The following is a 27,446-nucleotide window of genomic DNA, read 5'->3' as shown; positions in this document are numbered from 1 at the left end:
CTTTTGTTTTCTTCTCTCTTGGTTTTAAGTTGAACTGGGCTACAGAGGGTCATGAAGACTTTATCAATTCTAGTTGCTCTTCCAAGATAAAGAGCTTTAGCTAGAGTTTGAAAAGAAGTGTTACTCAGTTCCATAAAGATGCTTCCCCTATGGAGAATTCTAGAGTGAAGTCATGTAAATTCCCTCTATCTCCAGATTAACTGCTTTGGGGATTTACCAGGACCTGTCATTTGGCCTCTGTCAACTTGTTTGCTCTGTCCACAGCTATTTTTCAGCTGAAGTGACAGATCTTCATTCTCACTTCCTTTGAAGGGATCAGAGATGGCAACAGGTCCTCCAGAACATCAGAGTTCTTCATGTTCCAGCAATCTCTAGGTCATGGCCCGCTGGCGACCGGTGGTGGTATGGAAGGGGGAGGCAATACCACTTTCACTTCTTGCATCATCGTGCTCTTGGTCTTTCATGATAGGCCCCTTTCTTTCTCTGTCACTGCTTCTTCTCTTACCTCAGGGTGTTTAAAGCGGTTTAAGGACTTAGCATCTTTGTACATGCTAAGTGTACCCTCTGCCTGCCTGGAATGCCTTCTTCTTCCTTCTTTGTCCAACTCCTAGTCATTCCTCAAAACTTCACCTTCCTGCACTGGCAAATCTTTGCTGTCCTCCAGGATAATATGGAGGGCTACTCTTCTCATAGCAGTCCCTTCACACTTCTGTCATTCCCTCTAATCACTGATTTATTTATTCCTGTCAACCACTGGCCCCAAGTTCTTTTCCAAACAGGAAATCAATCTTATTTGCCTTTGTATTTCCAGGCTTGAACATAACAGATGTTTAATAACTGTCTGCTCAACAAACAAACTAGGAGTTCATTATGCTGAAAAGACAAATCAACAAAACAATTATGTCTGTTATTTAAAAGCTAAATAACAGGCTCATTGCAAGGTCTCCATTCTGAAAAATAATAATAGACCCCATAACTTCAGAGAAAAGAGCACCAGATTCTCAAAGTTGGGAAAAATAGTATAATCTAAAAAAGAGCTTGGCAAACTGTTTTTTATAAAGGGCCAGATAGTAAATATTCTCATCTTTGTGAGTTCTATGTTCTATGTCTCAACTACTCAAGTTGACTGTTGTAATGTAAAGGTAGCCACAGATAATATGTAAACAAATGAGTGTGACTGTGTTCCAATACAGCTTTACTTCCAAAAGTAAGCAGCAAGTTGGAATTAGCCTACAGGCCTTAGTTTGCTGATCTCTGATCTAGAACTTCAAATAATTCAAAAGCATCAATTTAGTGTGTAATGAAAAGCGAAATACTATCATGTGATATCTAGTACCCCTGGTAAGAGTCAGAAGGAGGAAAAAGCCTACGTAGGACATTCATAAGTGGACATCACAAGGATGACACTCATTTGCAAGAAGATACTCTCACCATCCAAAACCAAACAGCTTTAATAACCATGAGCTATGTTACTATACTTGGCTTTGTGGGTGAATCTGTGTTTACTGGTGAGACTGATAGTTCATAGGGCAGGAAGCACTAAGAGTAATAGTGCTACGAAGAGGAAGATTAATCCTTCCTCCATTATACCATTTTCTCATTTCTGTTTACTACATTTAAAAAATAAGTCAAAGCACCACTGTAAATTTTTTTTAAATACCAAAATTTGAATGCTCTTAAAGTCACATATTTTCCATTTAGCTCCTTTTTGATACCAATATGTCTTTTTTAAATCTTTTATTGTTTAGCATTCTCCTTATTTCTAATGACAAATTTCCACATAAATTAACCCATCAGTCAACACATATCTATCAGGCACTTGCTATAGGCCAGTCACAGTGCTAGGTGCTAAGACAATACCTCTCAAAATTGATCATCCAGAGCAGGGGCCACATCTTGACTGCTACCTGTTCTTGTAAATAAAATTTGATTAGAACACAGCCACAGCCATTCATTTACATATAGTCTATGGCTGCTACTGTGATACAGAGTGGAGTGGTTTCAACAGAGATCACATGGTCTGCAAAGCCTAAAATACTAACTATTTGACCTTTACAGAAAATGTTTATCAACACTTGATCCAAAGCAAAGGACCCTAAGCAACAGAAATCTCCATAAGTAGGGGACAGGTTAAATAAATTAAAGGATCACTATTCTATAATTAATTTCCTTATAATGGAATATTATGAAGCCCTTAAAAAGAAGGAAGCATATGTAGGTCCAGAGATACAAAACTATCTCCAAGGTATGTTAACTGGAAGAAATTATGTACTATAATTTGTACAAAATGGTATACATAGAGATAGAGATATGCATACTTATAAACACAAATAATACCACAGGAAGAATGGAAATGTATGCAAGACATTGGTATCACATATTGTCTCTGGGTAAATAAAATGGTAAACTCGGGACTAAGATGGGAGGGAGAACTTTAAAAAGCACATGTTGCTTTAGGGAACTTTAATTTTCAGCCATGTGCATACATAATCTATTCAACATTAATAAGGATATAAAAATGAAATAATATTTTAAAAATGATACATTAAATAAAACCAAGCTTGGCTATTACCCCAAAGGAAATAAAGTTATATTTGGCTAACCCAAACCTTCTACCAGCTCTCAATAAAAATAGAATAGTGATTTCAACTTTTCCTATCCATCTCCATTTTTCATGTCAAAGATGGGAAGCTGCAGGAGGCCCTGGCCTCCTTGGTATTGGGAAGCATTGGTTGTCCCACATGAACACCAAGGGCACAACATCCAGATGTCCATGCATGGTGAGCTCAGTGAAGCAAACTCAGGTGGAGGCCAGTGGCACCACCCACAGAAGGGAAGCACTGTAGGCCTACCACTGAAGCTGCTGTGGCAGGAGATACAGCATGTCCTTTGCAAGGGGCTGGAGGCAGTGCTGACTCTATCTATGAGCAACATGAAAAGTGTTTCCATACCCTAAGGATTGCAAAAGGGAGCAGTAGCTATAGGGAGGGCAAGAAAGCAAGGGCAACAGGGGTAATACAGCATCCTGGGACTGGGGCTGATTTGAATAACAAAGATAACAACAAAATGAATGTCAGCTACACTGAGGGAACTAAATAAAATATCTGTGTGTAATTCTTTTTAAGAATATTCTAGAAGTTATATAAAATAAGAACTGTCTTTCAAAACTGCAGATCTACCATATTACTTTGGGGAACTGCCCTCAGATCTGCATCAGTAGTCTGTGAAACACCAGTCTAGCAGTTTGTAATGCAAATGCCATGGTCATTCATTCATATACTCCTAAAATGTTCCTGTATCAATTTTTAAAAACCTATTATCATATAATTGATGTATCAAGAAAACATGAAGCTTAGAGCCAATGGTACCACACAACAGGGTTATTATTTGGAGTTGTTTCATTTCAAAATAAAAATAACTTTATTATTACTTGAATGTTAGGAAGCTATAAACAACATAAAAACCTATTTTTAAAAAGGAAAAAAATTTTAAAACCACCTAAAGTTCCAAATCTAGGGATTATTTAACTTTCTGATCCCCACAAAGAAAATGAAAAAACTTCTTAAGAGCATCTAGCTAAAAATCTCAAAAGAGAGTAGCTGGCACTACCGTAGATGATTTCAAAGTGAAACCTCTTCTTTGCCACTCCAACGCCAACAGCGACCTTCCCTCTGGCTCCCACCTTTGAAATGCAATGTCACTCAAGGTTCACTGGCTATTTTGAGAATAAGAAAATCTAATTACCCAAGACTTTTGCAAACTCACGCCACCCAGGAAAAGTTAATAATGCCTTTATGTTAATTTGATTCACTTTCTATTTTTGGAACTTTATTACTTTGAATACTCGCCAGCTGTTATATTTTGAATTTAATTGCCCAATGTGAGATTTCTATACCACGTGCATTGGACAAACTTCTGCTTTGGAGAAAAAACCCACAGCAAACAAAAGTGATTAAAAAAAAAATGCATAATGGCCATTGAGCACCTGGGATAAATGCATAATTATGCCCACACACTAATACCATTTTTTAAAAAGACATTGAGATGAAAAGAGAGAAGGAAGAGAAAAAAAAATACCCTTTTATTAGAAAACTCACAAGAAAACAAAAATGATAAATTCATTTGAAATATGCAATTTATCAAAATTAAAATTCCTTGAAGAAATTAATTACCAATTTTAATTAAGGGAGCCAAGACTTGGAATACCCACTTATTAAAAATCATAAGAGAATCCAATTTAATAATAATAAAGAAGTTCATGTATATAGATAACATGGGTAAGAGAGCAGGCATTATGGAAATGTGTCATCAAGAAAACCAAGTATTATTGTTCTTTCTAGCTAATTTTCAATGGTATGAATTCCCACAAGATGTATATATTCAGAAGCACATTCATGAAGAAGAGCAAGCATTTCTCTCACGTGTGTGCATATGCATGTAAGTACACATCCACCTAATAATTAGAAAGATACTCCTATAAGCCAGAATAATAGCATATTTATACAAATATTGGAAACATACTTTGCGTATATTCATCATTCATAACAATTAGAAACTTGATCACAGCTGGTAATTCCTAATTTCACATCACAACTTAAATCTAGGAAGAATTAGCAGAAATTCACATTTATATTTACACTTAAAATAAAAATGAAGTTGAATTTTAGAACGAATACTCCTATTCTTAGTTTCTCCTACAATGTAAAACATAATATCCTTTGATAAATTATTGTTCATCAACTTAGGATGATTTCTTGCAGGCTTCATTTTTGGTAACACGGCTTCTAGTATTCTTAGTTCTGACTTGTCACCTTTTTATTAGTCCAGAGATCTGAAGCATCATGTGTTAAAAGTCATAAAGTGTTAGATACAGCCCCCAAAACTACTATCTTATAAAACATTTTGCTGACATGTTATCATTGTCAACAGAAAAAATCATATAAGGTATAAAAAGTGCTTTCATTTCAAGAAAAAAAAATAAAATGATAGTAAGAATAGATGATAAATAAGTGCTCAATGCAACTAAGGGATATTTCCAATATTTACAGATGAAAGAATACAGTTTCCAAGTAACGAACTGTATTTACTTTGGAAAATAATCTTAAAATTTAATATTTTCATTATTAGGTTATTATGCCTTTTATTTACTTGCTAATCATATAAAAACAAAATTTCAATATTAGATACAGTCTCTGTGAGGTATTTTCCAACCAGATTTTTTTAAATATTCAGAATAACACTGATTACAATTACCAACACAAATTCTCTAGAAAAGATAAATTAGAACTATTAATAAGGTATTAAGAAAATTTGAACTTTATATCTTAGTTGGATAAAATTAAAGGCTCCTAAGTGCTTAGGGATAGCAACTTTTATTTGACTTATCCAAGATAACAATTTCTCTTACAGAGTTCTGGTTTTATAATGTATTCTTGAGGAAAAAATAGATCATTATTTGATATTCATTTACTATTAATTTATCTAAATATAGTAAAAATTTCTTCCCAAAACCTAATAATGTATATACAAAGACTATTTCACATGATGATGAAGAGAAAACTACTAGCATTCTATGAGGAATAAATCAGACTTTACTACTTGTGGCATGCAATAACATATTTATGAAGCATTAGGTCAATTTCACGGATGCTTCAGCCTTCCAGTCTTGTATCTAAGCCAAAATCACAAGCTTCTGGAAGCAAATGCTATGAATCAGATTAACAAGTAGAATATGACATTAAAAATAGCCCTAAAAATAATTCTACCACTTCTGGCCAGGTCTCATGCGCTATGGGATGGGTTTGATGGAACAGGTGTCCAAAGATGACTTCCTGGACAATCCCCGTTGCCTCTCTGGAGACTTTTTCTAAGGTCTATCTCTGAAGGAGCAGACTTATCTAAAAAATTTGACCTTGGCATACCGGAATAGAGAAGACACTCAGCCAGCTGATTAAAGCGCGCAACATATTTTACCAGAAAGTGAAGAAATCCCAGAGTACAGCTGTACCATATATAGCAAGGACATGATTATAGAGTTGCCTGATTTTCCTGGTTAGGTCTACCTAAAGCATAGGTCCCACTCTCTTCCTGCTTCATATCAACAACTACTACAACCATTACAGAATCTTAATTTTGAGGGTCATCATGGTCTTAGTTGTTATTTCTCCCTGATTTCAGTTGGCCTGACCCAAATCAGAAATGTTTTTCTTAGCATCTTCAATTTTGGAGGACTAACATCCTCTTCTTTGAGTACCCCAGGCTCACCGATTAGTTTCAGAAAATTTCTAGAGATGGACTATTCCCTGAACTATCAGTAGGCTACTCAAAACTATGTTCTTTATATTCTGTCCTGTATCCCAGAGGGTAGAATTTTGGGGACTACATCTTCTGGACTCCTTACCATTACAGTTCAGGTGAGCTCAGGCAAATGAGACCCACTCACACGGCAGAAGAGAAGCCAAAGCTCAGCATGGTAGTAGCAGGTAGATGTCTGTTTGGGCAGATAGACAGTGGGAGGTGTTGTTAGGTGCTTCCAGGTACAACAGGTACCTGAGATCATCAGTGGTGCTTTCTTGTTGTTACTATCATCCTAATTTCTTTTTTTTATTTCAAAATATTAAGGGGGTACAAATGTTTTTGTTACATGGATACATTGTTTAATGCTTAAGTTGGGGCTTTTAGTGTGTTCATCACCAGAATAGTGTTCACTGGACCTGATAAGTAAGTTTTTCTCCCTCACCTTCCTCCCACCCCCACCCCCACCCCCATTCTAATTTCTTAAATGCTAGTCGCAGTTCTTTTCAGTCCTTTAGTAAGCCTCTAGCTTCTCTATTAGATCTGTTTATTCTTGAAATATCTAAAGGTTTCTGTTTTCCCAACTGAATTCTAGTCAGTGCAGAATGGCTTAGTCATAACTCAGGTCCATTGCTGGTGGAAGGACCAAAGGCAGTTAACTGGCTCCCATAGGAACTAGCTCAGGTACCAACAACAGAAAACATGCAAAGGTTCAAGAAACCAGATTGAGTCCAACACCAGGAATGGCAATTATCATGTGAAGACTCAGAGCTAGATATCAAAGACAAGATTCTTGTTCCTGAAAAGAACAGCATCTACTAGCTTTAGACCTGACCTCAAAATTCAGTGTTGATATTGGAGATAGTGATGCACTTCCTAATCACTTCAGGTATGAATTTGGTGCGATCAAGATAAGGACTGTGTGTAAACCAACACAGTGGTGCCCATGGTCTCCTGGCAGGTAATGCAAGAAAGATGGACTATAGCTTTAATGGTTCTGGTAATCCACTGGAGACTGACAGCAATACTGAAGGAGATTTCCTGGAAGGTAAGAAAAGCACTGGGAAAATGCTGCTTTGGTCTCTGACTCATTTAGTGTTCGTTTTGCAAAAGAATGCTAGCTTATAGGGAATGTTTGTTCTTGCCCTTCCTTACATGAGAATGTGGTTAATTAACAAATCTAAAAGAAGACCAGACCTAGGGCCATTGCTGATGTCTGTATTCATTCACCCCCAACCTTCCCACCCACTACAGTTTTGCTAATATACACCCTGCTTCTCTTGGAGATTACATTCTCCCTCTTTGTTGTCTTTGCAGAATTGCTGATCACACAAATAAAACTTTTATGTTAATTCATGCAAAATAAAAGTACAAACAGAAACTCTCTGGAACTCAGTTTCCTCTTTCATTAAAGTGCAATTATAATCCTATTATTCAGGGGGTTTGTGAGGATTAAATGAAATATTATATGTGTAAGAGCTTTAGAATGTAAAGTATTGCCAGTGAAAATTCATTGCAATCATATCCATACAAAAATGTCTACGAAATACCTCCATGAGTATTATGCAAAACCAAGCACTAGACAAAGTAAGATAAGGCCCTTAGAGCAGAAAAGGATTGCAAAGCATAACAAAAGCCAAAATTAAAAACAAAACAAAACTGTTTTGTTTCTTTAAAAATAATATCACCAGCCAAACTGTTTGACTTTCAAAGTCATGGCTTAGAGCATGCTCAAACGATTTCTAAAATGTGGAAACATTTGTGGAACTTGTGGGAAAACACAATTTCCAAAAGCTTTACTCAGAACAAAACCACAAGAAATAATAACATCCACATCATCACAGATATACACATCAGTGCACAACCATCCCTGATTCAGTCTGGCCCACCCAGAGTGTAGGCCTTAGAATGCCTGCTGACAACACTGACCAACAGCATTTCATACACAAATCTTTGTGCATTAGCTCAAGATCTCTCTAAACATATCAGATTGCCATGTTTATAACACAGAGTCTTGGTTTGGGGTCTCCTACAGACTCTGAGATAAGGATTTCAGTGTAAATAGTTTATTTGGGAGGTGAGACAGAGAAAGGAAAGAAACCAACAGAGGTGTGTTATCACACACGTTACTTCTGTGGGCAACTTGAGCTCAATCCCACTGAGTAACAAACACTGAGAGACAATATAAAACATGTCTCAGGGTTGTCCCAATTGAGGAACTAGAAGCTGGGGCAGCTACTCACCAACTCACCATCCATCACTGGTTGAGGGCTGCTTTCATGGTCATTAACTCCCCAGCACTTCTCATTGTTAGAAAAAAGCCCTCAGGTGTAGAGTTTTAGGTGTTCCCAATAAGCAGCCTTCCAGGTGTAGAGTGAATGCTAAGGACTCGTGGGAAGACATTGAGATTGTCTGTTAACATAGGTATCACAAAATTAAATCACAGAAAGGACCTAGGAAAAAGTCTGTCAATTGCACACAAAACAGCTACTGAATCTACAAAAATGGCATGGTATCAAGATACCCAAGCACATTTCATGTCATCTAGTTGAAAACTACAGTGGTCTAAAGCATGTTCGGGATATTTACTTTAGAAATGCATTCATCATAGCCGGGCACGGTGGCTCACGCCTGTAATCCTAGCACTCTGGGAGGCCGAGGCGGGAGGATCGCTCAAGGTCATGAGTTCTAGACCAATTTGAACAAGATCAAGACACCGTCTCTACTAAAAAATAGAAAGAAATTATCTGGACAAATAAAAATATATAGAAAAAGTTAGCTGGGCATGGTGGCACATGCCTGTAGTCCCAGTGACTTGGGAGGCTGAGGCAGGAGGATTGCTTGAGCCCAGGAGTTTGAGGTTGCTGTGAGCTAGCCTGACGCCATGGCACTCTAGCCAGGGCAAAAGAGCGAGACTGTGTCTCAAAAAAAAAAAAAAAAAATGTATTCATCACCAAATGAGTACATTGGAAGTTCTCAGCAGATTGAAAGAAATCACAATTCTTTATATTTATGTCTAAAGAGAGATACTAAAGGTTCATTTTCTTGGATCCTGAAGCAATTCAGTAATGGTAAAGCAGATAAGGAAATAAAAATCAAGTAATGCAACTGGCTAGTAATAGTAAATTGTAGTTTTACTCATTGAATCAAAGTGGTTTTTTTTGTTTTTTTGACAGATTTTTTTATTGTTTTATTTCTTTGTATATGTCACTCTATTTTCTGACCTCCATTATTTCTCATTATAAGACATCTACTAATCATATTATTTATCTGGGTAAGATGAATCATTTTTCCTTTTGATGCTTTCAAGATTTTCTCTTTTTCTTTTTTAGTGGTTTGACTATGATATGTCTAGATGTGGATCTCATTGAGTTTTCCTAGGGTATGTTCATTGGGCTTTCTTGATTTTCATAAAAGGCCATGGTACATGGAATATGCTAATAGGAACACTGGAGAAATTTTTAAAAAATGAAGTCATAACCTTATTCCTTCCTTACATACAGAAGGAGTAACAAATATTGACTTATTACATATGGAAGCTATGGAAAATACATAATTGATAAAACCTTTATCTAGGCCCAGCAGAACAGAAAGTGCCTAGAGATGGGAAAGCTCAGAGCTTTATGCAGGTGAGCTTTGAGCAGAGCTATAAAGGAGAACAAGGAAGGATTAGTAGAGCAGGGGAAAGAGAGGGTTCTAGACTGGTGGTTCTTACGTGCAGACAATTCTGAATCCCAGGGGACATTTGGCAGTGTCTGGAGATATTTTTGGTTGTAGCAACTTGGGGAAGGGTTCTGGCATCTAGTGGGTAGAATTCAGAGATGCCACTAAACATCCCACACTGGACAGGATGGCCTTCACCACAAAGAAATTTTCCAGTCCCAAATGTTAATAGTGCCACAGTTGAGAAGCCCTGTTTTAGACAAGGGGAATGATATGGATGCTAAAAGGTTAACATGCTAAAGGAAAGTGAAAGAGGCACATTAATTTGTAAAGGATGTCATGGGTGGCTAGTTAAGGTGTTGGGGGAAGATAGCAGCACTAGAATGATTTCAGGTTTTGTTAATTAGAAATTCCTCTCCTCTAGCTTATATTTTAGTAACATGCAAAATCCATGTAAGTTGATAAAAACCAAAGCTCTGACTCTGGCACCAATTATAACATTACTAGACCATTGGGCATTTCTATTGCTGACTTCTATAGAAGTTTGGGGTGGGTGGATGTCTGCCCCATGGTGCCCTCTCCCAATCACGCCCCCTATCCTAATTGAAGTCTGAGTGGCCCCACACTTTCTTTAGCATACACTGCTTATAAACACTCTTGGAGGTTCCTTCTGGTACTTCTGTTCTTCATACTTCTCCATTCAAATTTCTGCTTAAACCACCCAGGGCTCTCAAGCTTCCTTCCACAGAAGTGTCACAGAGGCACTTTTATTGACTGCCACAGTCTTCCTTCCATGGCATTTATTTTTCTCACTTTTAAAATGTTGGCTGAGTAAATGCCTAGGAATGTGGTGAAAATGCAGAACGAGAAAAGCTCTGAATAAAATGCAGAGCAAAAAGATCTAAAAATAAATTTCTTGTTTACAGCAAGCTCAAGTCTGGGATATAAGTAAAATGAAACATGTGTTAGAAACCTTGTAATAATAGGTCCTGGATCAAGAGGAGACAGGAGAAGGGAAGTTGAGAGGAGAGCTCTGAAAGTGACACTAAGTCTCATGAGCTATGGCATTAAATTTATATCCATTTAAGTTACTGATAGACTCAGAACCAAGTAGATGAACTCTAAATTACAGGAAGGGCAGAGAAAACATAAGATCAAAAAATTACCAAATATTACATTTACTAATCTGCAGTTGAGATTTCAGAGGCAAATGCAAGTTAAAACTGAGGTCATAGAATAATTTTTCTGCTCATTTGATGAATGAATATGACGTACTATATATGCTATTGACATGAAATTATAAATATTTGATAATATGTTTAATACATATCAGCCATCTGGGCTGATGGTTAGTGATGATGACAACATGATGATGATGATTATGATGATGTGATGATGGTGGTGGTGGTTAGCGACTATTGAATGCTTAAAGTATCCCAGGAACTATGACAAATATTATATAAGTGTTATTTCAATCTCTCAGTGCAACCATAAGATACTATTATTATTCCTTGTTTACAGTGCAGAAACTGAGACTTGGGGAATTGGGGCAAGTCATGGTAGCTCTTGGAATTTATCCAGATCTGTGTATATAGCCCACAATCATACCATCTCTTTGGTGGTGGCATTTTAGAAAAAGTCAGTATTACTTTAATGCATAATTTTAAAATACTAAATCTACAATTTAAAGTGTAACAATTATTTAAATAATATGCCTTGCTATGGCTTGAATATTTTTTCCCCCTCCAAAATTCATATTGAAACTTAATCCCCATTGCGGTGGTACTAAGAGGTGGGGCCTTTTGGGGAAGTGATTAGGTCATGAGGGCTCTGCCTTCCATGCCTTATATTAATAAAAGGTCTGGAGGAAACTAGCTTAGGCCTCTTTTTATCCTTTTGTCCCTTCTGCTCTGTGAGGACACAGAGTTCTTCCCCTCTGGAGGATGCAGCAACAGGCACCATCTTGAAGCAGAGAGCAGTCCTCACCAGACACTGACCCTGCAGGCGCCTTGATCTTGGACTTTCCAGCCTCCCGAACTGTGAGAAATAAAATTCTGTTGTTTATAAACTATAGTATTAATTGGTATTAAGTGGTATTTTGTTACAGCAACACAAATGAACTAAGACATGCCCCTAGGTTAGAATTTGAGGCTGGGCTTTCCTTCTAGAACATTCTCTTGGGGTAATTCCCACCACTTATTTTCATAGAGAGGTAATCTGACAGATAGAAAAGGCATAGACTCTAATGCCAGATAGATTGGGGTTAAAATCCTTGCTTTACTCAATATTCTGTAGCCATGTGAATTCAGGCAACCCAGTTACTGTAGCAGGCAAAATTCTAAAGATAGCTTCCCAAGATTCCCATCCCATGGTTAATAAATCAAATACTAATCTAGGTACTGCTGCAAACATATTTTGCAGACGTAATTAAAGTCCCAAGTGACTTATCCTTTAATATGGAGATTATCTGGGTGGGCCTGCTCTAGTCATATTAGCCCTTTAAAAGCAAGAAGTCAGTGAGATTGGAAGAATGAGAAAGATTTGACATGCCATTGCTGGCTTTGAAGATGGAGGAACCATGAGCCAACGAATGCTCACAGCCTCTTGAAGCTGAGAAAGACGTGTTGCCAATAGCCAGCAAGGAGACAGGCATCTCAGTCCTACAACCACAAGGAACTGAATTCTGCCGCCAACCTAAATGAGCTCAGAAGCATATTCTCCCCCAAGAGCCTCAAGTAAAGAACATACCCACTATGTTTGTAATAATTTGTTACACGGCAATAGGAAACTAAAATACCCTCTCTGAGATTTTCTCAATAATCAAATAGAGATAATAATACATACCTTGCAGAGTTACTGGGAGAATTAAAATGAGAATGAATTTAATGTGTTTAGAGAGCACCTGACACAGTTGGTAGTCAATAAATGTCACCAATGACTCTGGAAACCTAGGGGTGGAGGGGGAAATTCCACTTTATCTTTAACACAGACAAAACATGGAATTAACATAGAACCCCAAACCAAATATAAATTTGCTTTATGGTTTAAATATGAACTATGATAAAGTAGAAGTTAAGTCAAATTAACATGTACTCTACAAAGTTAATAGAGGAAGCTACTAACATATGAAATAAGTTGCAAGAGCTGTTTTTAAGCCAGGGGTTTGGAATTGGGAAGGCATTTTCCCATAAGAGCAATGTTAAGACCCAGTGATTAGGGCTCAAGTCCAAGCTATATGGACTATCCAAAGAATCCAATCATAATGGGTAACAAGGTTTCTTTGAAAAAAATAATCCCTCTCATTTATACCACATGTTTTACTCTAAAAGAAACTCTCACATTCATTTTGCATTTTTAACCCACACATTAATAGTAACATTTTGAAGTAAACATGGAGAAGCAGAGATGGCTAGCTGATAATGATTTATGCTAAGCTGGGGTCCACATTTCCCCACCTCTCTTGGAGCCAGGATGGGACCCTGTGATCAACTTTTGGTCAATGGTATGGTCAAAGTTCTTGTCAAAGGCAGGAGTGATGTGTGTCACCTCCAAGTCAGGCTCATGGGATCGGCCATTTTCTCATGCCATTCCATGGAGCACACGGATTGAAAATGGAGGTGCCACAAAATAGAAGAAGCATGTATGAGTCCTTGAATCCCCACATGGAAGCCTGCCCTCTAAATGCCTGATTCAGTTCCAATGCAAACAAAAACTAAACTGTGTTAAGCCGCAGAAATGTTCAGGTTGTTTGTTCCAGCAATTAGCTTTGTGTTGCAGCAATCAGCCTACCGCAATGGAGATATTTGAATCTCAAAGTGAAATGCTACCATAACCAAGACCTAATAATGTATTTAGAAATGGCTTAGCCCTCAGGTAACAAGCAGAGAGAAACCAGATATCAGAGGTCAGAAAGACAGGTGACACATTATATGGCAGCGAAATACTTGTTAAAACTTTCACCTGTGATAAACCGGAAGGCAGACCACACACATTTGGAGCCAGCACCTTTGGAATTAAAATGTTAGCATGTGTTCGCTGCTCTTGACTGCATTTAACAAAAGGATTACAAGAAAAGAAGGGTGGGTGGGTTGGGAGACAATTTGGCCATTTTGCAAGCAGAAATGAAAGGAACAGGAATTCCAGAATTTCAGCCTAAATGGTTGGAAAAGCTTACTTTCTAGATGCCCAACAATATAAAATAGAGAAAAAGCTTGGGATGTTAATGTGTGCTGGCCTCCACTGGCTGACTGATTTTAGAGGCTCCCATTACTGTTGTTATTTAACAGCTGCAGTTCATAACAGTTACATTTTTGCCTGAGAGGTCATGACTTCATGAAGTGACAGAACCAGGATTCGAACTCATATCTTGTGAATCTGACTTCAGCTTTCTTTCAGTGTATTTCACAGCCAAAATGCTGCAGTAAATTTTAATTTTTTTTTTTAGTGTGCTGATGGTTCAGAAGCTAAACAACAGTGAATTTCCTTGGGAACAAAATAAACTTTCCATGCTTTTTATGGGAATCTAGAAGGAGAAATCAGTGCTTCAGTTTCCCTAAAATGGGATCCCTGCATTGTTTTCACTTAGAACTCCTTGTACTCCTTCCTTTTTCCTACTGACAAAATGAGATTGGCCTCTTTTAGGGTGATACTATCATTTTATTAAAAATTAGATTGGAGAATGTGTTTTTTGTTGGCAGTGACTATGATACATATTTATATACAACGTTGTGTATGAAATGTATTTATATACTTGATGCTTTGATAAACATTCACAGTGGATGCTTAATAAATACTTATAGTTATTTGACTATTGAGAGAAAATGCACTCAATAGTACAAGGCACATGCTAGAATTTTTGTGGCATTTCTTATTTCCACTGTTAGATTGTAAGCTCTGTGCAGGGAAAGGCTGAGTTGATTTCATCTTTGTGACTCTCCTTAGAGCAACATCAAGCATATAGAAGAACATAATAACTAACTGTTTTTGAGCAACTGAAAAACATTGAGATTTTAACTGAGATAGAAATAAGCATACAATATCAGACTGGGAAATGTCTTAATTTGGGTTCCCCCAGGGGCAGATGCTGAAGCAAAGATTCATGAAGAAATAGTTTATTTATTAGTTTCCTGTTGCTCCTGTAACAAATTACTGCAAATTTAGTGGTTTAAAACAATACACATCTATTTTCTTACAGCTGTGGAGGTCAGAAGTCCAAATGGGTCTCACTGGGCCAAAATCAAGATGTTGGCAGGGCTGCATTCCTTCTGGAGGCTCTAGGGGAGGATCCATTTCTTTATCATTTCCAGCTTCTAGAAGCCACCTGCATTTCTTGGCTTGTGGTCCCTTCCTACATCTTTGAAGCCAGCAGTGCAGCATCTTCCAATCTCCCTCTAACTGTTGTTGTCATCACACTTCCTTCTCTGAATCTGACTCCTCTGCCTCCATCTTTCACCTATAAGGATGTTTGTGATTACATTGGGCCCACCTGAATAACCTAGACTACTCTCCCCATCCTGAGATCCTTAATTTAATCCATATCTGCAAAGTCCCTTTTGCCATGTAAGGTAATATATTCACAGGTGCCAGGATTAGGGTGTGGACATCTCTCAGGGGATGTTATTCTGCTGAACACAGGAGGTGACACCAGAAAACAGTGAGTGGTAGGGGAGTGAAGAAGTGAGACAGGACAAGGGAAAGAAGTCAATAAAATGTGAGTTAATAAGGCAGCTGTCACAGAGGGCAACTGGGGTTTAGTCTTTTAGGGACTGGACGGATATGCTTCAGAGTTACCCTGGAAGAGTTATCCTGGAATTGCCTGCCAACTCCCCATCCATCATCAATTGACGGCTGCTCCCAGGGTCATTAACTCTCTGCCACTTCTGAAGCTTGCCCTATAATGGCAGAGTGTGCTCCCATGACCAGAAAGAAAGCACTAGAGATCTGAGGGTGTTCTTAGTAGGCATTTGCCATCAGGCGAGTGTCCAGGAGATATATAGAGGGCACCAGCCTCTGCTGGAGGAAGTAACTTCTGGACTCATCTTATCCAACCATATCTCTTTTCAGAAGATCACAGAGAGACCCAGAATGGTGGAGGGCTTTCCCAAGGTCACATGACCAAAAAGAGCACTGATAGTGATTTCCATTTAGTTAGTGTCTCAGGCTATTATGTGTCAGGCACTGTACCAAGGTCTTGACATGTGCACCCAGCTCTTAAAGCTCAACACAGCCAAAATTAAATACATCATCTTCCTGCCCATACCTGTATTTCCTCCTTTCTGGAGCCCAGCCTGTGACTGTCTGAGAGGCCATATCATAGTCATTGTCTCAAGGGACTACTTCTGTCCACATGCCTGGAACACTCTTCTAGCATGTATGAGCATACTCACTAAATTTTAAAGGGAAAAAGGAAGGAAGGGGGGAGGAAAGAAAGGAGAAGAGGGCATTTTTATACTTTTTAATCAGTAACTGAAAAAATGGAGGTCCAGAGTGAAAAATAAGTAAAGGCAGCATTGCAGTGCTCAGTAGAGATGGGGCCTCGGTGTCCCAGAGGCCAGGCACCGGAATCCCCTACCCTACAACTCCTAAGGCCAGTGGATAACAGGGTAGAGATTCCCCCATCTAAATAACAGGATATTATCTCACAAATGGAGGGTTATTCATTCTTACTATGCATATGGAGGATCTCTTTCTTCTGCTTTCATGATCAAAGAAGCCACTTCTATTCAAGGGGACTTTCCTTACAGAAACATTTGGACAGTCATGGGCCCACTGGGAAAAAGCAAGCAATGTCAAGGACAGTTATGAAACATCTCTACTTGGCTTCTGAGCTAAGAAGTAAGAGAAGGTAACAAATCAGCCTCACAGTGTTACCTGTATAGTAATACTACTGTATTACTGTAGTGTAATGCTATAGATCACTTTATTAGTTAAGCTAAATTTAAAAAAATTATAGTCCCATTACATCAGAGTAAATACTTCTCAATTTTATCAATGTGTGTACAATAAATGTTAATTATTAAAAGGTTCCAGAAATAAGATCATGATTAACTCTATCAATAAACCCATTTCCCATAGTCCCTCTCACCTTTGGATATGACAAATTCCCTAAGGGCCACCTATCTGGGGGCAGAGCTCTTCAGCCTGCCTAATTTCCCCAAATCTATACTCCAGAAATTTCTCAGCAGTTTAAGCTGCCTAAAAGGTATCTCTAAATGAATTATGATGATTCTTCACAGCTTGTAGGTTTAGCCATATTTTCAGAGGGAAATCTCAAATTCCGAAGGAGATGACTTCATCTGGGCAAATATTTTACTGTAAAAGGTACGAGACTCAGCACTTATGAAACCCTCACTCAAAACTGCGTCAGGAGACAAAATCTCCCCCAAGGAAGGGCAGAGGAGATGTTGACAGGTCCATTATGAACTGTAACCATGTATGTGCATCCCTGGAGAAATCGTTTCTGGGCTCATATTTTCCATTTTAATATCTCAACAACAGAACAGAAAGCACCTCCAAATTATACCACCAGCCACTGCAAGTAGTGTTAACTACTTCTATGACTCATTAAATGCCAGAAAAATCCCCTCGAAAGAGAAATCATATGTCCTTTAGGGTAGGTGAGATATCTATAAGAATGATGGCTACCAAAACTACACAAAAACAAAAACAAAACAAGAAAACCTCATGAACAAAACTCCTAGTGTTCACAATTGATCTCATTAAGTTGAATTTTTCATTTCCAGCCTCTTTTCCAAACTTGTGTTTCCTATTGCTCTTTCACACTGTGGAGGAAATTAAGTCCCTGGAAATAATATACCTTTATTTTACTGGGATGCTGCCAAGACCATAGCCACATACGTGTTGAGACACATGTTGTCCACTGAGTCTATGAATCCCTCCCCTTTCTTTCTGTCTCACTTCGATGCAGGGGCCTTCTGAAGAAGCATGACCCAAGAGGATGACTTTGACAGAGGAAGGAAACTGCACCTCAAACAGTTTTCAAAAAGAAGGCAAAAATTAATAAATATTATAAAGTCCAAACTTATTACAGCTACATATGTAGCTAAAACTATTAAAAATTAAAAAGTAAATTCAGTTGGTCCCTTGACAAATACTACTTCTAAATGCTTTAATTTTTAGTACAATTATTTGAGAGGAAAGTTAAATTATGCTAAATATATCTTCAGTTTCAGATAGTAATCAGATGTTAGCTCTCTTAAAAAATGGTAAGAAAAGATTACATACATTTTACATTTCCCTAATAGTTCCATTTGGGGAAGTGAAGAGAGAGAGGAAAGAAGAAACAAAATGTAGGTTTTGTGTTTCTCTCTTCAAATGGCTTTACTGAGTAATAAATAAATAAGAAGGCAATAATAAAGCATGTAACAAAGTGTCTTTGCTACTCTAAGTAGCATCTGGGACTATTGGAAAATGCAGACTCGCAGGCCTCCCAAGGGACCTAATGAAGCAAAGTCTGCATTTTAACCAGGTCCCCAGGTTAAGTGTGAGCAGCACTGATCTACCAGAGAGTAAGAGCTCAATGAAAATTATCAGTGTCACAACTCAATAATTGAAAAGACAACCCAATTAAAAAATTGGGCAAAGGATCTGAATATATGCCTTCTCAAAGAAGATATACTAATGGCCAATAAGCATATGAAAAGATGGGTTGCATCACTAGCCATCAGGGAAATGCAAATTAAAACCACAATGAGATACTACTTCACACCCAGTAGGATGGCTATATTAAAAAAGATAGATAAGAAGTGTTGGTGAAGGTGTGGAGAAATTTGAACCTTCACACACTGCTGGTGGGAATGTAAAATGGTGCAGCAGCTTTAGAAAACAGTCTGACAGTTCATTAAATGGAATATGACCCAACAATTACACTTTTAGGCATATACTCAAGAGAAATGAAGACATGTATCCACACAAAAGCTTGTACATGAATGTTCATTGTAACATTATTCTCTACAGCCAAAAGGGAGAAACAACTCAAATGCCCATCAATGGATGAAAGGATAAACAATATTCAGCCATAAAAAAATGAAGTGCTGATACTTGCTACAACATGGTTGAACCTTGAAAACATAAAGCTACATGAAAGAAACCAGTCACAAAAGACCAAATATATGTATGATTCAATTTGTATGAAATGTTCAGAACAGGCAAAGCCACACAGAAAGATTAGTGGTTACTTAGGGCTAGCTAGGTGGATATGGGGAAGGGGGAAATGAGAGTAAAAAGTATGAGGTTTCTTTTTGAGGTGATCAAAATGTTCTAAAATCCACTGTGGTGATGGTTGCACATATCTGTGACTATACTAAAAACCACAGAATTATTTTTTTTAACAAGATGAATCCCCCTCCCAAATTTCATGTATGGCATGCTGCCTAGCTGGAGGTATGATGACTTACAGCTTAGAACAACAACAAAAAAATTCCAGATAACAAATTCTTTGTCCTAAATGACACATTATCAACCAAGCACTTCCTATGTGCAGGGTCCTATGTTGGTCCTGCACAGGTATTTTCTCTTGCAATTCCCCCCACAGCCCTGTGGCAGTAATTATTATTATTATCACCATTTTACAGATGAGGAAGCTGGGGTGTTGAAAACACACCCAAGATCAACTAGCTGGTAAAAGCAGTGGTAAGGCTCAAATTTGAACGCAGGGAGCCTGCCTATAGTCTTGCTCTCTGGAGCTCCCCTACAAGATACTTTTGCTAATCCTGAACTGTTCAACACATAGATGGTAAAAAATAGCCTCCTTGAGAGCAATGAGAAGTGTGAGTTACCCCTCCATTGCTTTTCAACCATGGCTGGCCAATGTTTAATGATTTTTTTCTTTGTATCAGTGGACAGATTATCTTATTCTGATAATCAGCTTCAATCTCATCCGTCTGAATTTTCCAAAATGTAAAATATTTTGGAAAAATAAGCCAAACCTGTTTTATTGGAAAAACATTAGTCAAACAAAACTGCCTATTTCAAGAAATGCCTTGAATGAGTAAAGGACTAGTCAAATTCCACAAGGAATATGTTTCCATGAGTCATATATAAGGAAAAAAATAAACATTTCATGTGAAATCACAAGACACTAATATCTGCAATAAAAAACTCCTGGCAAATTAATAACTCTGACTGGATTATATAAAATCACAGCTAATATTAATGATAATGTATTGTATATTCAAAATTGCTAAGAGAGTAGACTGCAGATGTTCTCACAATGAAAAAATATAACTATGTGAAGTAACAAATATGTTAATTACCTTGGTAATAGTAATCATTTCACTATGTATATATACATCAAAACATTACATTGTACACTGTAAATGTACACAATCTTTATTTCGCAATTATACCTCAATAAAGCTGGAAAAAATTTTAAAATTTAAAAAAAGAATAAATTACATTCAAATAAAAATAAAATAAATCATAGGTAGCACATACATAATATTTACTATGAACTATCATTTTAAGTGCTTTATATTTACTCATTTAATATTCACAATAACTCATAAGGTACTTTAAATAGTCCCATTTTTAAAATGATGAAACTGAGGAATTAAGGTTTTCATAACCTGTTAATGGCAGAGCTGGAAAGTGAAACCAGAGTTTACACTCTCAACCCTTACACCCTACTAACCACTCACTCTCCAGGATAATTGGTAGAAGAACAAGAGACTACTGGGCAAAGATTAATGCAGTACATTGAAATCAAGTATATTTCACAGTTGTAATATTAATAATTTCCATAGGCTCAGAAAAAAGTTTTGATAGTAAGTGACGCTTGTTGCCAATTATGTGAACTTGAACACATTGTTTAAATACACAAAATAAGCCATAAGGGCTACTCAATACTATACACCAAACGAATTACCAGGAAAAAATATAGCAATATGCAGCAGCCAGGAAGTCATCTCTCTGTTACAATCAAATCCTATTGCTCATGTCAGCAAGGAATGGAATTACTTGCAAAAAAAAAAAAAAAAGGACAGTATGGCTGGCCAACTAGTCTATTTGTATTTGTTGCTATAATTTCAAACAACTTCATGGTTCATTAGATATTTTGGTATACTTAGCCAATAAGTATTTTTAATGGACAATGATTACAAAGCTAAACAAATAAAGAACTCCATAACAATAAATCATAATCAAGTAGGCTTTATCCCAGGAATTCGAGGAGGTTCAACATTAGGAAAGCTATTAATGAAATTCTCTATGTATTTATATTAAAGGAGGAAAAAAACATGATAATCTCAACCAATGCTAAGAGATATTTTATAAAATTTCAAAGACTTTCCAGATTGAAAGAAAAATATAACTATTAATGAGTCAAGATAGAAAGAAACTGCTTTGTCTTGGTTAAGTTAAAAGTGAACTCAGGAGCAAGGAAAGGATGCCCACATTCGACATTGTACCAGAAGTCTTCAGCAATATGTAAGATGAGAAGTTAAAAAGGAACCTTAAATATGCAAAGGATTATGCCACGTTGTTATTATTAGCAAATGAATAACTTCCTATCTACAAATCCAACTCTGTCAATTTAAAGTTTATTAGAACTAACATGAAAGCAATAAGGTAACCAGATACAAGACCAACCTACAAATTATTGAATAATAGATTTCCTATATGCCATCAATAACCAAATTGAAAATATACTGGGAAAATAGATTTCATCCAAATAAGCAAAAAACAACCAAGAAACAAACAAAAAATAAATCTGTAAAGTACTGAAGAATAAAATTAACAAGAAATGTGCCAGATCTATAGGAGAAAGTTGCAGAAAAGAAAAACTGTTAATTATGGGGATTACTATGATGAATAATTTATCATCAAAGGGGAATTGTGTCAGCCACTAAAACTCCATGGAGGAGAGATGCTGAATTATTCACTTTGGCTGCCTGGATTTAATTTGCCAAGTAATTGATATTTCACTAATGTGGCCAGCTTCACAGCCAAAAGTAGACCTCATCCCTTGGGCATTTATCCTCATTCTCTCGAGTGTTTATCAACCCTTTCAAGAAAAGGTCCCGATGATGCCATCCTGGCCAGCATTCTGCGGTACCCCACAAAGTACCTTGAGCAGGAGGGTCTGCCCACAAGCTTTTCTGTGTTAGAATATTGTGAATTGATGTCCTGTTTCAAAGAATATAGACAACTTCATTTATTGAGAAAAAGCCCACCTGGGTCTCTTACCTATTCAGATAATTTTGCTGTCAAAACTGTTTTGCAGTGTTGATCCTTTATGTTTGTATAGCTCTAAAATATTATTATTGTAATGACTGCAGATGTAATATAACAGCATAAAACTCTGCATAAACTTTAAAGCAATGTGTTTTTTAAGGCATATGAAGACTAGATGTATGTCAAAGAAAAAAAAGATTCTAGAAAATAATATGGAAGATAATCATAGGCATAGAGGGTAACCTGAAAGAAGACCTTGAGTCAAGACTCGTTAAAGGGTTCCAAGGCCTATAGCCAGCAAGATAGAATAGCGAGATTGGCATAGAAGGATGGAAGCTAGAAATGCAGTTATAACGATAAGTAATTGGTGTAGTTCTGAGCCATCAGTTCACAATAATTTAAAATAGGAAAAGAATCTGGGATGTTTGCTGTCTGAAAGGAAATACTGAGCTGTGATTCTCCCATAGGGTTGGTCCCGGAAGAAGTTTGCTAGGAATAACTACAGCAGGTCACACATGCTATTGAGGGGCTGGAAAAGTGAGCTCTTCAGCAGAAACGGATTTCCTGAAAGGAATTAACTCCTTAATATGCTGCAAGATGGAGAATTCTGTAAAAATCTATGCACCACAGAGTTCTTCACCCCCATGGAAAGGAAGCAAATGGAGAAGAGTTAACCTTATTTAATAGAATAAATAAGGTGCAATGATTTCAGTAGCATGATGTTTTCTATATATTGAACCCTTCTCCCTGAACACACTGATATGTGTTCATTGTATTAATAGAAAGAATTAACATTTTCTATTGTTAAAAACAGAAGTGTGATTTTTACAGATACGTTTTGCCATTTATAGAATTGCCCTTGAGATGCTCAGAGTTTGAGGTAAACACATCCATTACTCAGGTCCCAAGCTGCTGACTTCCATCTCTGTTGCTGGACATTCTTTTTTTCTTTCTTTGTCTTCTTTTATTTCAAAACATTAAGGGTGTACAAATGTTTTTGGTTACATGGATCACTTTTATAATGCTTGAGTCATGGTTATAAGAGTGCCCATCACCCAAATACTGTTGTTCATTGTACCTGTTAGGTTTTTGCCCCTCTCCTCCTCCACCCGACCCCCTGCTTGATTTCCACTGTATTTTACTTCCCTCTGTGCACATGTGTGTTCATCGGTTAGTTCCAATTTAATGGCGAGCACACGTGGTATTTGTTTTTCCATTCTTTAGATACTTCACTTAGGATAATGGTCTCCAGTTCCATCCAAATCGTTGCAAAAGGCATTAATTCATCCTTTTTTTATGGCTGAGTAGTACTCCATGGTATACATATACCACATGTTGTTAATCCACTCATGAGTTGATAGACACTTGGGTTGATTCTGCACCTTTGCAATTGTGAATTGTGCTGCAATAAACATTCAAACGTAGGTGTCTTTTTCATAAAATGACTTTTAAAAATTTTTATTTCAGAATAATACAGGGGTACAAATGCTTTGGTTACATAAATTTCTTTTGTACTGTTTGAGTCAAAGTTATAAGTCTGCCCATCACCCAGACAGTGCTCACTGTACCCGTTAGGTGTGAATTTCCTCATCCCCTCCTCCCTCCTCCCACCTGCTTGATTTCCAATGAGTGTTATTTCCATATATGCACATAAGTGTTGATCGATTAGTTCCAATGTAATGGTGAGTACACGTGGTGCTTCTTTTTCCATTCTTGTGATACTTCACTTAGAAGAATGGTCTCCAGTTCCATCCAGGTTAATACAAGAGGTATTAGTTCACCAATGACTTCTTTTCCTTTGGGTAGATACCCGGTAGTGGGATTGCTGAATGGAATGGCAGGCCTACTTTTAGTTCTTTGAGGAATCTCCGTGACGTTTTCCACAGAGGTTGTACTAGTTTTCAGTCCCACCAACAATGTATAGCTGGACATTCTTTTTTTTTTTCCAAATAAATAAAATATAATTTTATTCAATAAATAAATGACATATAAACTAAAAAAGTTAGACCCCTACTCTGAATCTTATGTGTATATATAAGATATAAGATGTGTACATGTGCATGTATACATATATGTGTGTATGTATATATATAATTTTTTTAAAAAATATGAAATGTTTCACAAATTTCCACATCATCCTTGTGCAGGGGTCATGTTAATCTTCTTTGCATTGTTCCAATTTTAGTATATGTGCTGCCAAACTGCGCACTATATATAATTTTTTTTATTTGTTTTTGTTTTTTTATTTCATCTTATTGTTATGGGGGATACAGAATTGCAAGTTACATACGTTGCCCATGTACCGCCTTTCTCCCCAAGTCAGAGCTCCAGGCGTGTCTGTTCCCCAGATAGTGCGCGTTGCACCCATCATGTAGGTATATATCCCTCCCTTCCCCACCCCTCCTTCCCGAGTCAGCACCTTCAAGTGTGACCATTCCCCAAAGGGTGCGCAATGCACTCATTGGTAGGCATACACCCATCCCCTCCCCCACCCCCCACCTCAGTCTGGTATCCGATTGGTGTCGTTCCCAGATGTGTATTTAGGTGATGCTCAGGGAAACCAATTTTCTGGTGAGTACATGTGAGGCTTGTTTTTCCATTCTCGGGATACTTCACTTAATATAATGAGTTCCAACTCTCTCCAGGAGAACCATAGAGATGTCGTATCTTCATTATTCTTTATAGCTGAGTAATATTCCATGGTATACATATACCACAGCTTACTAATCCAATCATGTATTGATGGGCATTTGGGTTGTTTCCAGATCTTTGCTATTGTGAATTGTGCTGCTATAAACATTCGGGTACATGTGTCTTTGTTACAGAATGACCTTTTTTCCTTTGGGTATATGCCCAATAATGGGATTGCTGGATCAAATGGCAGGTCTACTTGAATCTGTTTAAGATACCTCCATAATGCTTTCCACAGGGGTTGCACTAGTTTGCAGTCCCACCAGCAGTGTATGAGTGTTCCTGTCTCTCCACACCCACGCCAACATGTGTTGTTTTGGGTTTTTTTGATAAAGGCCATTCTCACTGGGGCTAAGTGATATCTCATTGTGGTTTTGATTTGCATTTCTCTGATGATTAGGGATGTTGAGCATTTTTTTCATATGTTTGTTAGCCATTCTTATATCTTCTTTTGAGAAATTTCTATTCATGTCATTTGCCCACTTTTTGATAGGGTTGTTTGATTTTTTCTTGCTGATTTTCCTGAGTTCTAAATAGATTCTTGTTATCAGTCCTTTATCTGATGTGTAGTATGCAAATATTTTTTCCCATTCTGTAGGTGGTCTGTTTATTCTCGTGACTGTTTCTTTGGCTGTGCAGAAGCTTTTTTTTTTTTTGAGTCAGAGTCTCGCTCTGTTGCCCGGGCTAGAGTGAGTGCCGTGGCATCAGCCTAGCTCACAGCAACCTCAAACTCCTGGGCTTAAGCGATCCTACTGCCTCAGCCTCCCGAGTAGCTGGGACTACAGGCATGAGCCACCATGCCCGGCTAATTTTTTCTATATATGTTTTTAGTTGTCCATATAATTTCTTTCTATTTTTAGTAGAGACGGGGTCTCGCTCTTGCTCAGGCTGGTCTCGAACTCCTGACCTCGAGCGATCCACCCGCCTCGGCCTCCCAGAGTGCTAGGATTACAGGCGTGAGCCACCACGCCCGGCCGAAGCTTTTTAATTTAATCATGTCCCATTCATTAATTTTTGTTGCTGCTGTGATTGCTTTGGGGGTCTTCTTCATAAAGTCTTTACCTAGGCCAATGTCTGTAAGTCTTTCCTACATTTTCTTCTAGAATTCTGATTGTATCACGCCTAAGGTTTAAGTCTGTTATCCACTGTGATTTGATTTTTGTGAGAGGTGAAAGCTGTGGGTCCTGTTTCAGTCTTCTACAAGTGGCTAACCAATTTTCCCAGCACCATTTATTGAATAGGGATTCTTGTCCCCAGAGTATATTCTTTCCTGCTTTGTCAAAAATTAGGTGACTATATGAGGATGGTTCTATATTTGGATTTTCTGTTGTGTTCCACTGGTCTGTGTCCCTGTACTTGTGCCAGTACCAGGCTGTTTTAAGAACCACGGCCTTGTAGTATAGTTTGAGGTCTGGCAAATTAATACCTCCCATTTTGTTTTTGTTGCTTAAAATTTATAGCTGGACATTCTTAAAGGAATCTGAGAGACCTTCACTTCTGAGGTTTAGCTTATTAGCTTAGGCAAATTTTTAAGCTCTCTAGGCCACCACTTCCTGGTCTACAAATGTAGATAACCATCACTTCCTATGATTATTGTCAGTTTAAGAGGGTGTAGCAGCTTTGCAAAATAGTTTGCCAGTTCCTCAAAAGCTTAGAAACATAGAATTACCATACCAACCAGCAATTCCACACCTAGGTATATGCCCAAGAGAATGAAAACATATGCCTACCTAAAAATTTCTACATAAATGTTCATAGCAGCATTATTCACAATAGCCAAAAAGGTGGAATCAACCCAACTATCCATCACCTGATGAATAAATAAAACAAATGTGGTCTATCCATACAATGGAAGATTATTCAGCAACAAAAGGAAATGAAGTATTGATATATGCTACAACATGGATGAATCCTGTAAATATTATTTTAAATAAAAGAAGCCAGTCACAAAAGACCACATTATGTGAGTACATTTCTACGAAATGTCCAGAACAGGCAAATCCATAGAGACAGAAAGCAGATTTCCTAGGGCTGGGGAGAGAGGGTAGAACGGGGAGTGGCTGCTAAAGGACACAGGATTTCTTTGGGGGTGATAAAAACATTTCAAAATTATATAGTGGTGATAGTTATGCAAACATGTGAATATACTAAAATCTCCTGAATTGCACACTTTAAAAGGGTGAATTTTATGGTATTTGGATTATATCTCAGAAATGTTGTTTTTAAAAAGTAATCTTAATATTTTATTATTTGTTTGTAATTCTATTATCAGTATCTATATGTGGGATAATGAGATAAATTCATCTGCTGCAGTGGAATTTATATTGGCGCATTTTACTTTTAAATGATGAAGAACTTTTATAAATCAAATATATAACCATTTTTGCAATTTCTCATATATAGTTATCAGGCAGAAGACTGCATGGAAAGAGACATATCATGCTTCTAGAAGTTTGTGAGTAGATTAAACTATAAAAAAAACCTGAGAAAATACACTCACTTGGGAAGCTTGCCTTTGACAAGTATTTCAGCAAGGTCTTCTTGTTTTCTGTAAAAACAGGGCACTTTTCTGAGTGAAGGAAAGAAGGTGTTTAGTTACTATCTGC

The 27,446-nt window shown here is 37.4% G+C and overlaps 1 protein-coding gene and 1 non-coding gene across 2 annotated transcripts in view; both read right to left on the bottom strand.

The window, feature by feature from the left end:
• Window positions 1–27,446, bottom strand: part of ARHGAP6 (Rho GTPase activating protein 6) — a 476,144-nt gene that overhangs the window by 379,443 nt on the left and 69,255 nt on the right. The window lies entirely within an intron of this gene.
• Window positions 24,252–24,358, bottom strand: LOC138379272 (U6 spliceosomal RNA). The gene has a single exon (XR_011232051.1). It is a non-coding gene; the product is annotated as a U6 spliceosomal RNA (small nuclear RNA).

Source organism: Eulemur rufifrons, chromosome 30 (assembly GCF_041146395.1).
Source record: "Eulemur rufifrons isolate Redbay chromosome 30, OSU_ERuf_1, whole genome shotgun sequence".
Classification (NCBI taxonomy): domain Eukaryota; kingdom Metazoa; phylum Chordata; class Mammalia; order Primates; family Lemuridae; genus Eulemur; species Eulemur rufifrons.
Note: the sequence above shows the minus strand (reverse complement) of the source record. Positions and strands in the feature narration are given on the sequence as shown.